This window comes from Gadus macrocephalus, chromosome 6 (assembly GCF_031168955.1).
Source record: "Gadus macrocephalus chromosome 6, ASM3116895v1".
Taxonomy (NCBI): domain Eukaryota; kingdom Metazoa; phylum Chordata; class Actinopteri; order Gadiformes; family Gadidae; genus Gadus; species Gadus macrocephalus.
This window is the reverse complement of record NC_082387.1, coordinates 14,842,638-14,850,416: the sequence shown is the minus strand read 5'-3', so window position 1 is coordinate 14,850,416 and position 7,779 is coordinate 14,842,638. Positions and strand designations below refer to the sequence as shown.

Below are 7,779 nucleotides of genomic sequence, written 5' to 3'. Positions count from 1 at the left end.
TCGTGTTTCAGTTATTTTAAACCGGTAGTCCGGATTTACCGTGGTCCAGCATCAATGTTTCATGATTTAAAAAAAATCACTACATTTTGTCAACATGTCGCCCTTACAAACACGTACCAGCAGAGGGCAGGAACGGCACGTTTCAAAAGCCGACCACCCAAAACCAGCAGCTACAAGTTTACCCAGTAGTACCCGTAAACTCTGCCAACAGATGGCAATCTAACACCAACAAATAAGACATAGGCCCACGGACAGGATTTGAATGATGAAGGGTGCAGTTAAATCTGAATTGAAAAAGATGGTCTATTTGGGTCATAGCTATCTGTATGCAGTTTTGTAGGGTGTTTGATCGGCTATTTGGCATAGACTGCAGCATTTGGACAGGGTAGAGTTTGTTGCACATAAATTACCTGTAGCTAAAAAGTGGGAAACTTAATTGGAACATATGTTTGTAAATGTATTGTCATAAATGTATCGAAAGGTTGTGTTTGTATGTCTTAGGCCTACTCTTACTGGTAGGGCCACATTGAATTGGAGTAATTAGCATTTAGATTGAAGGAAAGACACTTTAAGTTTCTCATTTTCTCTCTCACACGCACAATCATGTGTTTCATTGTTCCTCAAAGTGTTTTCATTCATATAATTTATTTTCTTTAGCGTTGACGATATTTCAGTTTTCTTTGTTTCATAATTAAACCTTGCAGACAGAGGAAAGAGTCATACAGACTAAATGACTGCGACTTAAAACAGTTGAATAACAATGTTTTTTGTGTGTGTGTGTCTGCTTGTATGTGTGTGTGTGTGCGTGCTTGCGTGTGTGTTGTTGTGGAAATTCTTTGAACTGTATTGACAACGCACCTCAGAGTAAACCTAAATAATTTATTGTAATAAAGGGCAAAAATAGTAAAATATAAAAGTATTCTCTGCTCAGAGAGGCCACACAACACGAAAATAAGAAGCACTGAAGTGAGCCCCCAACAGTGGTGAGCCCCCAAAAGTGGCCCCAACAGTGACGTCTTTGAGGGCCAAGCTGCAAAAGGTGAGGAAATAGCTTATGGTTTTGATGTCTCCGGATATAGCTCGTGGTTTCGATGTGTCTCAGTCAATGAAGCGGGCTCAAAGTCTTAGTTCCCCTCAAGGGCGATAAGCGCAGTAAAAACAGTGAAATAGTTACGGTAGGAAATAACTAAGGGGTCTCAGTGTCTTTCGAACAACATGTCTTATGGAAATGTCCATTACAGTGTTTGTGTGTGTGTGTGTGTGTGTGTGTGTGTGTGTGTGTGTGTGTGTGTGTGTGTGTGTGTGTGTGTGTGTGTGTGTGCGTGCGTGCGTGCGTGCGTGTGTGTGTGTGTGTGTGCATGCAAGCATTTTAATGAATCTTTGGCGTCTTGACTTTGAAAACGGGATTAGAGTTCTGCCTGATGAGTCATATCAATTCAAATGGTGTGACTGCGCTGGATTAATAACACACACACAGACACGCACGGACACACACACACACACACACACACACACACACACACACACACACACACACACACACACATACAACAGACACTGGGATCCTGAAAAGCACCAGTTGCCTGTTCATCCTTAAAGTCCACTCTGGAATTTCCTAATAACTGGAATTATTCGGCATTCAAGGTTGTCCATCCTGCCAGCTAACATAGGCTCCATTTAAGGGTGAGTTGAAAGAAGGCAGGCACCCTCAGAAAATCCATCTATTCAGTACTGAGTACGGCAAAATATCAAACTATCTGTTGAGGTTGAAGAATCCAGGATGAACGTATGTCCCAATTAAACAGTTGAACCTCTTCTTCAAACTCATGTACTACATGTGTGTCTTACCTAGAAAGCAGACACAAAACACTGCTACATAGGCAATGGTACAACACAAACATTTAATCCTAATGAACACGCACATACCAGAAACATAGTCACACACAAGTGTGCAGCGAGCGTCTCCGACCTGTCCATCGGCAGGGGAAGGGCTCTAGTGAGTATATCTGACACAACCCCTACAGCTGAGGCAGATAGAGCTGCAGATTACTTCGGCCACTGGGCCTTTATTAGTAATCTCCCTGCTTGTAGTGCATTTGTTCATGTTATATAATGCAGAGCTCCAGTCACACTGCCTTCAGCAGAGGGAACGGCTTTCTACTGGCTCGGCCCCCGGATCCCTAGTTGTGTTGATGGATGCATCTGTCATATTTTGGAGACTGGTGTAGGCTGGGCCAGTGAATTCTGTTCATGCCCTGATGGAAATTTCTTTGCTCTGTGGGAAAACGTGTCAGTATTTGACAACCGGCTGACAGGTACGTCAATGCTGTAGGTAAAAGACGTAAAGAACTATGAAGGTTTTCATAGCTCAGGAGAGTTTAAAACATCAACCCGACTCCAAGCGATGCTCTATACAGGGGATGCTTTTGAGGTGGTGCCGGCTGAGATCTGTGCATGTTTTTAAACACCATACCTCTCCTATTTGTTAATGTGCACCGCGATATTTCAATGTACGCTCACATGCTTATTAAGACATAAACAGACACACACACACACACACACACACACACACACACACACACACACACACACACACACACACACACACACACACACACACTACACCACCCACACACACACACACACAGACATACACACACAGGTCATCCACAGGGTAAAATAGAAAGATAGGCATTCCAGGTATTAGCATTCCATAACTTTTTTATTTAAGAAAATAAATTATACATCCAAGAGACACCAACGCCTATGGTGACTCATTTAATGCAGCCCATATTAAATTCACATAAAAAGTTTGTTTTTGTCAATAAAAATGCACACAGAGCATAGCATCAGAATGTGAATGTACCTTTAGGATTTCAATTATAGGTCATATGGGGACCCCAAGTTAAAATGCTATCCAATAGGAAAATGAACCAATAGAAACTAAAAAAAATTGACAATAGTGAGATACAGAAATGAAATTCGGATAATATGCTCCCCAGACTGGAATAGTTTATCCTAATGCCGTCTGAATAATTAGGATTATGTTGGACATGTGAGTGACTGAAATTGAACTCCTGCAAATTACATAATTAGCACTGTGGATATTTTAAGCTCTATATATATTGATGAAGAACAATTGGCTTTGTCCGAAGAATATAATAATGCTGGACTACAGATTTCCAGCATTAGCTTGCCTTTATTTCCATCATCTTTCTCTCCAACCTGTCTGGCCTCTTTCATTGCCTTTCTTGGTTGGCATTTTCCTTTCCTCACTGCCTTTCTTTAGCTCTCCCCTCTGCTACACCTACCTGCTGATCATCTCTGTACCCCATAGCAATATCCATGCACCATCTGGAAGAGCTTCAAGACGCTGCAGTTCATTCGAGCCTCCCTTGTCCCCAGGTCTCCCTCTCTCTCCCTGATCATTCTGTCGCCCACTCAACTCCTCTGGTTTAGAATTCACCTCCCTCCTTGCTCCTTGCTCTTTCTTTCGTAAATGTTTTGCAGTTATGATAGAGAAAGAGAGAGCGAGAGAGAGAGAGAGAGAGAGAGAGAGAGAGAGAGAGAGAGAGAGAGACAGAGAGAGACAGAGCGAGACCAAGATACCAATTGAAGGAGGGGAAAGAGGAGAAGATGAAGGAGAGGGAGAAAGCTGTCCAGGTGCTGTGTGGAGGGAGAGGCAGATGGGCGGTCTCAGCGCCGCAGTGTTGGTGAAGATAAGAGGATTGTGGGGCCTGTCTTATTTTTCTGTTCCTTTACATAATCCTTCAAAGGCAAACCCGTCGCTCCGCTTTGATTGGTCTGAGCTCCGCTAACCGGCTTGGGGTAAAGGTCAGAGACACTGACGAGGGAGAAAAGGACTCTTGGATAAAGGAACACGACAAAAGACAGGTGTGTTTACCTCCTTCTGCTCATGAAGGTGAGAGAGGAAGGGAGAATAATCGTTTCATATTTGGCCACAATGCATGACTCGAGGCCAGTGTCGACCTCTTCCAGAGCTCCCCAGACGCCCACCCAGACACCCTCCGTCAAGGTGAACAACATTAAGGAGTCTCAGGGTGCCACCAGCCTGTACTTCTCCTCCCTGGTCTCTGGTTCGAGGACCGTGAAGAGGGCCGGTGTCCCATTGGGGGGTTTGGAGGGCACCTGGCAGGCCTTGTAGAGGATGGCGAACAGAATGAGGATGAGGATGCCCACCGCAGAGTTACACACGATGGCGACGATGGCCCACACGGACAGGCCGGTCCTCAGATCGTCGGCCATAGTGGGGGGGCCTGGAGGAGGGGGCTGTGTTCAGGGTGTTCAGGTCTCAGACCCTGGAGCCTGATCTCGGGCGATCTTCCAGCATCTCAGCTCCATGTTGAGTGGTACAGCCACTATCTAAAGAAGGGGAGGTGAAGGAGAGAATGCAACGACCTGAGTTAATATCCTGTGTGAAGCTCTCATAGTTCACGTGTGTTCAAGCAGAACCCATGTATCTGTTTGTTTAGTGCAAACATACAAAGGTGCAAAGTTTGTGTGCATTGAAATAGGTGCTGTGGGGACACCGGTGTCCTGGGCCACTCAGACTACATGTGTTACCTGACCTGCCTTGGGAGGTCAACAGTTGCTAAGGTTTTTAAAGTGAGGAGTATCATAGTGACCTATGCATTCATTTTGATATATCATTGGAATATTTCTTGAGAAAGAGTATTTTGTAAAGTATGGGTTCATAGAGTGTATAATGGCTAGAAATGCTTACATGCATTTTGCTCCTTAGTTAGAGAAAGATTTATGCTAAATAAGTAAACATTTATGTTAATTCCCTCAGTCGATTAATAGTGTTTATTCTATGGCGACACTATAGTTCAGAAGATACATTTCCATCATGCAAAATTAAAAAGTTTTAGTATTACATTAATATTATTACACCACTTTAGATAGAACAGAGTGGTCACTGAAGGTGGAGAGATTCTTAATGTCCAACTTTTGTTTAAAACATTGCTGTTGTTGTAAATTGGGTACATTTTTGGGTGTCTATTGTTGTGAGTAGAGTTGTCTGTGAAGATAAATGAAACCAATATATGTTTATGGTACTCCAATATAAATTAAAGGAAATGGTTTTATGGAAAGGTCAATGAACACTACACCACATGACTTGTAAGCGTGGTTTAGTTAAATACAATTAGAGCAAATCAGCCTTCCAAGAATACACCATTTAGTCATTTTATGGCTGTCAGGATATATTATTTTAATTCAAATGATATGTACAATTATTTTAGATAGAATGGGGGTTTAACTCTATTAGTAAGTTAATGGATGGACACGAGGTTTAGTTTTAAATAAGTAAATGAGACTGGCATGAGCTCAAAAGTGATCTACCATGAGACAAGCAAATGTGTGTGTGCGTGTGTGCGTGTGTGTGCGCGTGTGTGTACGTGTGTGTACATGTGCATAAATTCCATGAACTACAGCCAACTTCAAAGCAGAGATTAAACAGAGTTTGAAATCTCGATGGAATGAATGTGACACACTCACCAACAGCTATGTTGGGAGGTCGTTGGGGAGAATCTGATTAAGGCAACAACAGAGTGTGTCTGTGTTGGTGATGAAGGGGCCAATGAATGTGAGGCCTATCTATGATACGCATGTTTGTTTGCTTGTTTGAACACACACTCTCATGGAGATAGATGCAAATATCCCATAGTGGTCAGACACATTGGCCTACACATGCGTGATAATGGTGCGCACGCAGCATCACCAAATGGAATAACTTCCAAACCGCATTTTGCATAATGATTTAGGGACTCAGTGTCAGGCGCCATCGAAATTGCTCGGATAATTTGAATTCATGAAAGAACAGTATATCACAATAATATATATTAATAAAACAGCCTAAAGGTTTGAATATTGAGTCCCGAATTACGTCATTAGTAATTAGCTTTTGTTTATTTTATATCATATGACTTAACCATTCAGAGTCCTGCACACTAAGCTGCCGCCATTAACAATTGAGACACGGACATTTGACACACACCCCTCAGTTGAAGAGCCTACCTAAGGTCGGCAGGTATCCCATATCCATCCATCAGGGCGTGTGCTCCCTCCAAGTCCTGCATGAGAGTGACACACACCCAGCGTGCAAGACCCGAGCCCGCCTCACTTTTATTTAGTAAGAACTTGTGTACAAGTGGGACTAGTTCCCACAACTCCAGAACCGACTCGAAATGAAATCAGCACGCATGCACCGTCAACCACTGTGCATCTCCAAAAGGTTATCGCGAACTGGTGTTAATAAACAGGAAGGGACAACAGTCTGGATGCTGCTGTCCGTGTTGCTCGGTATCGAGCTCCTGTTGCCCCCTCCCCTCCTTCGAGTCCCCGGTCCCTCCCTCCCCCTCGCGAGTCTTTCTCCCCCGTGTCTCACGCTCCGTAAACGACTTATAACGAGGCGCGAAGAACATCCAATCATCGGCTTTCCCTCTCTCTCTCTCTCTCTCTCTCTCTCTCTCTCTCTCTCTCTCTCTCTCTCTCTCTCTCTCTCTCTCTCTCTCTCTCTCTCTCTCTCTCTCTCTCTCTCTCTCTCTCTCTCTCTCTCTCTCTCTCTCTCTCTCTCTCTCTCTCTCTCTCTCTCTCTCTCTCTCTCTCTCTCTCTCTCTCTCTCTCTCTCTCTCTGACATGATCAACAAGTCGGCACGGAAAACTTTATTCATCTGTCGATAGTCCGTTGGACCGTTGGACATGTGTTCGAATATCCGAGTTCAGCGACGAGAGTAAAGCAGTGTGTTTTACGCACAGCAAAATCAAATGAGTCCTGACGCAACGTGCAGTAACACCCGAGAGAGTTCGAGAGGAGAGTTGGAGAGCTTATCGCCTGAGATGATGTAATGAAGCACCGCTGGATACCGCTGGAACTCAATGAGAATCAGAATCATTTTTATTACATCTTATTGTACAAGTACAAGAGAAGAGTACAATTTTAGGCTTGGTTCCTCAACAGCTACAAAGCAGCAACAATAAAAGATAAAGTTAATAAAGATAAGTCAAAATATGTAAAATATAAGTAAAGATAATTGTCTAACTGTATTAGAGTAATGTAGTAGGGAAAGTAGGCTTGGGAAATTGCAGCATAAAGGCTGGATTCGGTTCGTTTTCTCCCCTAATTGGTATTCAGAAAAACAGTCCCCAAGGGTCATAACAGAGTCCTTTGTTGAGCGAGAGAGAGAGAGAGAGAGAGAGAGAGAGAGAGAGAGAGAGAGAAGGGATGGGAGGGAGGCAAGGTGGGCGTGGCTTATAGGGTCATGGCCCAGAGGGGCGTGGCCTGGCGTGACCCAGTGAGTTCAACCAGAAAACAAAGCATTCTCCTCAGCCCTCTGTTCTCACTTCTGGTTCCACACAAAAGCTGCTCCGGCAGAGACCCGGGAGAGGAACACACCATGCATTATTCATTCATGGGATTAGAGTACCGGAAACACGCGCCCTCGTTGATATGATATAGAGTGTTGCTGTTCAGTTAGAGTCCAGAGAGAATCACCGGCTGTGCAGAAGAAGAGGAATGATAAGCAGACATCAGTGATCACTGGCTGATGTTCACTGAAGAGAAGCACCACCCAGAGGGATTTATCTGAGAACTTTAGTGAGTCTCTCTCTCTCTCTCTCTCTCTCTCTCTCTCTCTCTCTCTCTCTCTCTCTCTCTCTCTCTCTCTCTCTCTCTCTCTCTCTCTCTCTCTCTCATGTCAACCTCACCATGAAAAAATTAAGTAACATGTTCCCGTAAAGAAATCCCTTTCAAATGTG

General features: G+C 43.8%; 1 long non-coding RNA gene across 1 annotated transcript; it reads right to left on the bottom strand.

Annotated features, from left to right (window-relative positions):
* Positions 1–4,285: 4,285 nt before the first annotated feature.
* On the bottom strand, positions 4,286–6,396 carry LOC132459672 (uncharacterized). Its single transcript, XR_009526284.1, has 3 exons — positions 6,146–6,396; positions 6,040–6,095; positions 4,286–4,383 (listed from the first exon to the last, which is right to left on the bottom strand). It is a non-coding gene; the product is annotated as an uncharacterized LOC132459672 (long non-coding RNA).
* Between the last annotated feature and the right edge of the window lie 1,383 nt (positions 6,397–7,779).